We start from the raw sequence: 9,137 nt of genomic DNA, 5'->3' as shown, positions 1-9,137 counted from the left end.
AAAAAAAAAAAAAAAGTCTACTTCACACCCAGTCCCCTCCCCTCTCTCCCCTCCAACTTGTGGATAAGATGTGAGCTCTCAGCTACTGCATCAGCATCATGCTGCCTGCCTGCTGCCGTGCTCCCTGCCAGGACGCTCTTGGACTCAACCTTTGAAACTGCCAGCAAGCCCCCAACTAGATACTTTCTCTTATAAGTCACCTGGATCATGGTATCTCATTGCAGCAATAGGAGAGTAACTTAGTCACTATCTTACAGAAATTGTTACAATGACTGAATCAATGATATAAGAATATTTGGCACAGTGCTTGGTATATGGTAAGTGATTAATAAAAGTAGCTTTCAATATTCCTCACCATTATAATAAAAATCTATCATATAGGCTTAAGCCCAGCTAAAATAGTAACTACCTCAAAATATCTGTGTGAACATGCATACTTAGTAATGCATATTCCTTCATAAAACCTCATGAAGTATGCTTCAATTATTTTTCTGTTAACGTTTTACTAGTATTCATTTGGAACCTGCTATATCCTTGCTTCCATTAAATGCTAGGATACACTGAAGATATGAAACAAAAGGCTAGTTTTAGACAGGTTGAACATCGTTCATATATGACTGTGTCCAGCACAGAATAGATAACTTAGCAATTAACATCAGGTGGTAAAGAGGACAAAATAATAAGATAGTACTTCCCCTGGGCATTTTGAATAATTTTCCTAATTTTAGTGGAAATGCTTTTAGTTTCTCTAGACTTAGCAGGGATACTTATTCTTGTAAATTATCTTGATTATTCTGAGATGTCTCCATATCCCTAGCCTCCACAAGACTTTTGTCATGAAGAGATAGATGGCTTTTTGAATTGCGTAAAAGGCTTATTTTCTGCATCTAACAAGATGGCTATGTGGTTTCTTTATCTGGTGGATTACATTTATGTTGAGCTACAACTCTGGGATGAAGCTGATTTAGGTCGTGGTAGGAAATCTTCTTGGTACACTTTTAAATTTTGTTTGCAAGTATTTTATTGACCATTTTGGCATATATGTTTATTAGAGAGGTTAGATTATAACTTTGTTGGAGCTTTGTCTGGCTTTTATATCAGAGTAATACTGGATTCTGGGGGTTGGGGATTTAGCTCAGTGGTAGAGCGCTTGCCTAGCAAGCGCAAGGCCCTGGGTTCGGTCCTCAGCTCTGGAAAAAAAAAAAAATACTGGATTCTGACTTCATAAAAATAGTTTGGAAATTTTCCTTCCTTTTCTATTTTAAGGTATATTTAAGGAGTATTAGTTGCTAAGGTTTGTTTGTTTATTTGTTTGTTTGTTTGTTTGTTTGTTTGTTTGTTTGTTTTTTAGGCCTGGTAGAACTCTGTGCTATATTCATCTAGTCCTGGGATTTTTTTTATTTTTTAGTTAGGGATATTTAATTACTGCTTCTATTTCATTGCTTGTTATGAGTCAAGAACCTCGACATAAGAGCTGATACCCTGAATCTGACAGAGGAGAAAGTAGGGAATATTCTTGAATTTATATATTGAACCCAATAGCACAGGCATTAAGACCAACAATTGACAAACAGGACCACATGATACTAAAATGCTTCTGAAGAGCAAAAGGACACCTCATTCTGGTGAAGAGATAGCCTACAGAATGGGAAGAAAATATGACAGAGGGCTAGTATCTAAAATATATTTTAAAAGTTTAAAAAAAAACCCTAAACATGAATTAAACAGTTACAAAATAGGGCATGGAAATAAAAAGAGTTCTGAAAAGATAAAGTAGGAAATAGCAGAGAAACATTGCTAATATCCTTAGTCAACAGAGAAATGGAAATTAAAACCACTTTGAGTTTCACCCACCCCCCTCCACCGCCAGGGTCAGAAGTAGTAGCCATAAAACAAATGCTGGCATGGATGTGGGAAAATGGGAATATTTATTCACGCTGATGGAAGCACAAGCTAGTGTAGCCCCTGTGGCCATCAGTGTGGAGGTTCCTTGAAGAACTAGAAATCGATCTGCCACAAGGCTCAACTGCATAGTTCTTGGACTCCACATCCTATGACAGAGAAACTCGCTCATGTGTGCGTATTGCTGTTTGATTCACAATAACCAGGAAAAAAAACTCCAACACTAGGAACGGGTTATCTCTTTCTGAGATATCTTTCTGTTGGCCAGTGGGATCTCCACAGATCCTCAAATATTATAAGCAGTTCGCTTCTGTGTTCAGTAACTCTCTAAAACTCGTAGGTAAAACTCTATTGGCTGAAGGTACCACATGCTTGAGTCATAAAACGTGAAGAACCAAGTGGGCACTGACCCAGGAGCTTCATCCTTATACTGGCAAGCTTTCACAGTGCCGGAAGATGCTTTGCAGACTAGGAGAGGAAGAAAGTAACCATCAGTCTAATCTGACTGCAAACATCAGAGCCACAGTAACAACTGTCCTGGCAAGGGATGCTCATTGGAGCAAGAGTGACAAGAACTGGGAGTAACTGACCCACACCATGAGATGGTGACCCACACTGTCATCAGGATCAAGAATCTGTGGTTACCTCATAGGTCCTAAGGGAAAACCCGATATTATTCTGTTAAATGAATATAGGACTATAGGCTGGAGAGGAGGTAGCTCAGCAGTTAAAAGCACTTGACTGCTCTTCCAGAGGTCCTGAGTTCAATTCCCAGCAACCACATGGTGGCTCACAGCCATCTGTAATAGGATCCAATGCCTTCTTCTGATGTGTCTGAAGATAGCTACAGTGCAGTCATATAAAAATAAATAAATGAATCTTAAAAAAAAAGAATATAGGACTAAATAATTAGTCCTAATAATTACTATATCTCAACCCTCATCAAAGAAGTTTTTTCTTGCAGTAGATGGTGATTATTAGTATACGGGTCACATGCCGAAAATAAGATTTATTTATTTATTATATGTAAGTACACTGTAGCTGTCTTCAGACACCCCCATAAGAGGGCATCAGATCTCATTACAGATAGTTGTGAGCCACCATGTGGGTGCTGGGATTTGAACTCAGGACCTTCAGAAGGGCAGTCAGTGCTCTTAACCGCTGAGCCATCTCTACAGCCCAGAATGTTCACTTCTAAATGGATGTCTAGATTACATCCCTCCCCCTGGGGTTCAGGGAGCTTCATGAAAGAGGTGACAAAAAATGGTAAGAGCCAGGGGTGATGGAACAGTGTTTCCTAGACATGGCAAGACAGTGGCTGAACACTTGGTGATTGTGACATCGTGCATAAGACCTGTGCGAGCTCAAACCAGACTTAATCCCAGCAAGGAGGTGGGGAGGTGGTCATAGAGTCCCACCAGTCCCTGAAGAGCAATTGGCATTTGATAGCTGCCGGGAGAATCATCTGATTTCCTTTAAGAATAACCCCTACTAGGTCAGCCACACTCCAGAGCAGACCTCATCCCCAGGAATATTCAACACAAATTGGACTCACTAGCTATTTAAGAGAACTCGAGATCTTACGGACTAAGGGAGAAAAAGCAAAAGCAAGTGTGTTCCATTTGGGGAAACTGGATTGTAAAGGGACCTGGCATGAGACCTTGAGGAATAAGTTCCACAGTTGAGGCAGATCTCAGACCATTCTTTCAGACTAGACATTCAACTGTAAGTCTATGGTCCTTGGCGGAAAGAGAGGGGATTCCTTGGGATCCTGGGCAGACCCTGAGTTGCTTGAGCCTTAGAAGTCTGATTTTACTTACTGCTACTTTGTGTTGCTTTTGGCTCCACTGGAGAGATATAAAACTTGGAGGAGCAGGGAGGAGGGCCCAGGGAAGGCTACGGGTGTGTATATTTAAAGAGCTGTTTGGAGAAGCTAAGACATACAGAGAAGGTCTTAAAGACAGAGCAGAGATTATTCTCTGTGCTTTAAAAATAAAGTTACATCTGCTGGAAGCAACTAACATAGCATATCCTAAAAATAAAAGCCTGAGAAGAAATAAGGCTTTTCTACACTTGGTGTGAACCATTAGCCTTGGAAGCCTCTCATACTCTCTTGGGTTGTTTGGGTGGTTTAGGGGCTGGCACAAATGCTGGTTTGCAGACATTCTGATGCCCCCAACGCAAATGGTCCCTTAGGAATGTCTACCCATCTGTGATGTGCTTCTCAGGGAATGGTAGCCTATCTTAGGAAGGCAGAGGGACATATTTCAACAAACCCACAGTGTCTCAGAAAATTCCCACCAGACATGAGCTGCCCAGGGGCACTTCTAGCAAAAAGCATTTTTAAAACACGTTTTACCTTTTATTTAAAAAAAAAAGTTTTTGTCGTAAAATGGTTATTTATAGTATTCAACTTTTCAGATACTAAAAATATTCTTTTGAGAGAAATATCTATTTTCCTACCTTCTGAGGAGTCATGCCACCTTTAAAAATATCCGTGCGATTCAAGTCAATCCACCCAGCATCCAGGGACCCTGCCAGGATCCTGGGTGCTCAGAAGAAGCCTGAAAGAGTAAGACTGAATCTAAGAAGTAAATAAAATCAAAGTCTGCATTTTGGGTCTGGTGAAGTGCTTTGGTGTACGCTTAAACCACCAACCCTGAAGACCCATGGGAGTTCACTCCCTGAGACCTACATGTTATCTTCTGACTTCCACATGAACACTTGATATGTGTGCATCCTCCACACATACACAGTGAATACGTAAAGATTCTTTTTTTTTTTAAATCTGCATTTTGGGATGATCACATAGGTAGATCTGGGGAGTGACCTTAAATCGAGAAAGATGGGAAGGAGGGAGGCCTGTTAGCAAGCTGTTTTGACCAAGTAGACACAGGTAGGTTTGAGCCTGAGAGGCTTACGTGTTCAACTCTAGGGAAATAGCTCAGTGGAAGAATGTATGTTCATTGTGCCTAAAGCTGTGGCACCCCTCAGTCCCTGGTACCTCACAAAAAGAAAACAGCCCATAGGTGCCATCTGTCCGTGTCATACTGCACATGCAATCGAAAATTCAAGTCAAGCTAAATGTGCTGTGCTGCTTTCTGTTACTATAACAAAGAGCCGTGACATGAAAGGCTCACTGTGACACACAGTTTTGGAGAGTTCCGATAGTCACGGTGTCTTGGTGCCAATGATTTGGGGCCCGTGGTGGGTAGCGCATCACAGCGAGACGGGCATAGTGAGACAAAACTACTTAACTATTGACCAGGGGAAGAGAAAAGGACTGACATTTTGCAATCCTCCTTGGAACCCACCACAAACTGTATCACCGACCATAAAATAAGTCTAATAAACCCCGGTCTCGATATGTCTGTGATTGTTTAGAAGCATTGAAAATATCCACCAAGTGGCAGAATATCTTAAGATACTGCTACGTTCGTGGGAGTGACTCTCCACCTGTTGTGGAATCCAGTTCTGCCCCATGAAGGGCGGATGGGGCGTGGGTATGTAACAGGTTAAGGGTTGATGAAGCTTTGGTATCTGCAGGACTGGGTGAGGGGAAAGACAAGACTGTGCAGCATCTGGGTATCTCCTCCCCCCTCCTCATCACTCCTGACCTGTGGCAGGAGCCCCTCCTAGGCAGACCCTCTGCCAATCTCTGACCACACCGCAAAAACTCCCCACCCAACACCCTTCTCTCTGGAGCCCAGAGTAAATCCTCCACAGCATTTAAAAACCTCACACTCATCAGAGACACAACAGTAACACAGCTCCACCCAGAGGCTCTTCAACTCAAACCCAATTCAGAATAGACTAGTCAGCAGGGTCCCCCACCCCGCTTCTCTTCCTCTTTTTAGTGATTCCCCTATACAAAAGTAACATGGCCACCTTATCCTGGGATAATGAGTCAGAGACCAAAAGGAAAGGCCACAGCCTGGTTGAGACACAGCTTTGCTCCACTGATAAATGTAATCGAGCTGCTTGTTACCCCTCAGTCTAACATCTGGGAGCAGTCTCCATGCAGAGGCTAAGCATGGTTCTGAGTCTGCTCCTGAATATTCGGGAGCCCCAAGAACTCCTTGTGTAGCGTACTGTGTAGATTATGAGTCTAGTGTTCGCTGTACTTGTGTCCTTTCAAGAGAAAACGAATTTAGAAAGCCTACCAGATGTATTCCTAATTATAGTTATGATTCTCCCTTGTTGCTCCTGTGGGCTCAGAGGAGAGCACAGGAGCCCACAAATGCCATCTGTCTGTCTGTCTTAGGGTTTTACTGCTGTGAGCAGACACTATGACCAAGGCAACTCTTATAAAGGACAACATTTAATTGGGTCTGTCTTACAGGTTCGGAGGTTCAGTCCATTATCATCAAGGTGGGAAGCATGGGCAGCATCCAGGCAAACATGGCATGTAGGAGGAGCTGAGAGTTCCACATCTTCATCTGAAGATGTCTAGGAGAAGACTGGGTCCATGTGGTTAGGAGGAGGGTCTCTTTGCCTGCCCCCACAGCGACACACTTCCTCTAACAAAGCCACACCTCCAAATACTGCCACTCCCTGGGCTAAGCATATTCAAAGCACTGCTCTATCAGTCTGCCTGCCTGCCGTCTATATATTTATCTATTTACTGAGACAGGATTTGTTTCACCATGTAGCCCTAGCTGTCCTAGAACTCACTTTGCAGACCAGGCTGGCCTTGATATCGCAGAGATCTGCCTTCCTCTGCTTCTCAACTGCTGGGACTACAGTGTGCTCCATTATGCCCGGCTTCATTTCTTTCTTTCTTTTACCACCAATATTTGAAGACTCTAAAGTCAACTGGTAGTTATGCCAAGTGACCTACATTGTGCCTGCTATGCCTTTCTTGCCCATCTATTTCTAGGTTCCAAACTTTCCCTTTTTTGAGTGTTGGATTCCATCATTCCAGGCAGGTGGGGCAAGTTATTGTATTAGAGCTAAGTTACTTTTACATATGTGGTCTTCAGAGACAGGAAACGTTCTCAGATAACAATAGAGTTGTTTTGTTTTGTTTTGCCCCTAGGTCAAGGGCTAATTATAATAAAAACAAAAACAATTATAGAAGATGTCCACATGGTAAAAAAGAAAGAAAAAAAGGAAAAGAAAAGAAACGAAACAACGGGACGCTAACCCATCTCCTTTCCCTGGGAACAGTTAAGTACTCACCTCTCTCCTCACACAGGCTGAAGTTTTTCTGCACACCACAGACACTCGACCTTTTCTTGAGTATGCACAGATCTGCATGCAAATGAATAACAGCCCGGTTCTCCCAGAGCATTCTTTAGCTTTACAATTCTAATTCCAAAAAGGCCAGCTGAAGCAACTTGGGTGGACGGAGATTCCTATCAGAAACCCGTGCTTGCCCCTGGGCTGCAACCTTCCGGAAAATGCTTTTGCCTTTAAATAAGGATCAGTCTCCAGGGCTCTGCGCTCTGCTCCTGCGCTGCCCTGTGAGATGAGAGATCCTCATTATCTACTTTCATTTGCCTCCTTGGGGAAATTTTTTCAGTCAGAAATACAGGTCAATTAGCAAGCTCCACGGAACAGTGCAATTCTAAGAGTTGCCAGGAAAACCTGCTGGCTCCCTGGCAGGAGGCTCCTAAACTATCTCTCCAACAGCGTGCAATCACTACTTCCGTCAGCCCCGGGTTAGGGACCTCACTAGAGAGCAAAGCATCACTAATTACATTTGCCTTCTCTTTACCGTCACAGAAACCTCAGCACGGCTGCCTATGCCCAGAAGTTGGAGAAATAATGGCATAGACAGACAGACAGACAGACAGACACACACACACACACACACACACACACACACAGCTCTTTCCCCTCAAGTTTTTTGTTATTGTCGTTTTTTGGTTTTTTATTTATTTGATGTGGCTTGGTTTGTTTTTTGAGACGAGGTCTGACTTTGTAGCTCAGGATGGCCTGGAACTTTGTGCCTCAGCCTTCAAGGGCTAGGTCTATTCCCTTTTAAATGATTTATTTTATTTTTTTAAATCTCTCTCTCCCTCCCTCCTTTACCTCCCCTTCTCTCCTCTCTCCTCCCCACTCTCCTTCTCCTTCCCCCGGCCCTTCTTCCCTCTCCCCCTCTCCTTCTTCCCCCTCTCCCTCTTCCTTTCCTCCCCTTCCTTCTCTCCCTCCCCCTCCCCCTCTCCATGTCCTTCTTTCTCCCTCCTCCCCCTCTCCCCCTCGTCCCCTCCCTGTCCTCCTCTCCTCCCCTTCTCTCTTCCCTCCTCTCTCTCTCTCTCTCCCCTCCCCCTGTGTCTGTGTGTATCTGTGTGTGTCTGTGTGTGCCCTAGGAAGCCATCTGATGATATCAGATCCTCTGGAGTTACAGATGGTCCTGAACTACCTGACACGGGGTCCTAGGATCTGAACTCCAGCCCTCTGCAAGAGTAGCAAAGGACTCTTAACCACTGAACCCTCTCTCTAGCCCCTTCAGAATCCTTTCAAAGAGCAGTTTCTTTTGCTCTTTGCCAGTGAAGTCTGTCTGGGCTAGGGATGTAGCTCAGTAGGTAGAGTGTCTGCCTAACATTGCATGAAACCCGGGGTTCAATCCCCGGCACTGACACATCAGTTAGGCACGGTAGCACTTGGGAGGTATAGGTAGGAGGATCACATATGCTCCTGGATGCCACGATTTGTGTTCTTCAATGGCTTTGCATCATTTACTGCCTTCTTGAAGTTGTAAGGGCAGTTTGGGTTTGATGTACTTCCTCTTTGTGTTCAGCGTGACTACCTATACCTTTGTGACTTCTGGGTCGTGTATCCTTGGTTTTTCGGAACACTCACAGGTATAAGGTGAATGATGAAAAGTGAATATTCTTTTTTCATTTCCACCATGGAGCAGCGTTTTAAAACTATAGATTCTTTGGTTTATAGAAGCAAAACAGCTTTGGGGTTTTTGTTGTTGTTGTTGTTTGGTTGGTTGGTTGATTTGGTTTGGTTTGGGTTTTTGTTTGTTTTGTTTTTCTGCAGACATCAGGAATATTTTTCTGTGAGATGAATTGAGAGAATGTCCTGTATGGAAATGGGAGAGGGCTCCCTTCCTGTTCATGGCCTTTTCTAAGAGGGAACTGAGCTATGCACACCAAGAACAGGCAGAAGGAGACTCTGTGTGGGGGGCCCAGGGATTTATAAGACTGAAAATCTCTTGCTTCATCTTCCAAGATCTGTACCAACCACAGGACTTTTATTATCTCCCCTCCCCTCCCCTCCCC

At 43.6% G+C, this 9,137-nt stretch overlaps 1 protein-coding gene across 4 annotated transcripts in view; it reads left to right on the top strand.

Moving 5' to 3' along the window:
* Nim1k (NIM1 serine/threonine protein kinase) overlaps positions 1–9,137 on the top strand; it is a 45,475-nt gene that overhangs the window by 8,072 nt on the left and 28,266 nt on the right. For 2 of the 4 annotated variants that reach the window (XM_029468640.1, XM_029468638.1), the window contains exon 1: positions 6,968–7,070. The exons of the other annotated variants lie outside the window; for them this stretch is intronic. The gene's annotated coding sequence lies outside the window, so the exon portion shown is untranslated. Of the gene's footprint in view, positions 1–6,967; positions 7,071–9,137 lie in introns of those variants that run through there. 4 annotated transcript variants of the gene reach the window in all.

This window comes from Mus caroli, chromosome 13 (genome assembly GCF_900094665.2).
Source record: "Mus caroli chromosome 13, CAROLI_EIJ_v1.1, whole genome shotgun sequence".
NCBI classification, from domain to species: domain Eukaryota; kingdom Metazoa; phylum Chordata; class Mammalia; order Rodentia; family Muridae; genus Mus; species Mus caroli.
Note: the sequence above shows the minus strand (reverse complement) of the source record. Positions and strands in the feature narration are given on the sequence as shown.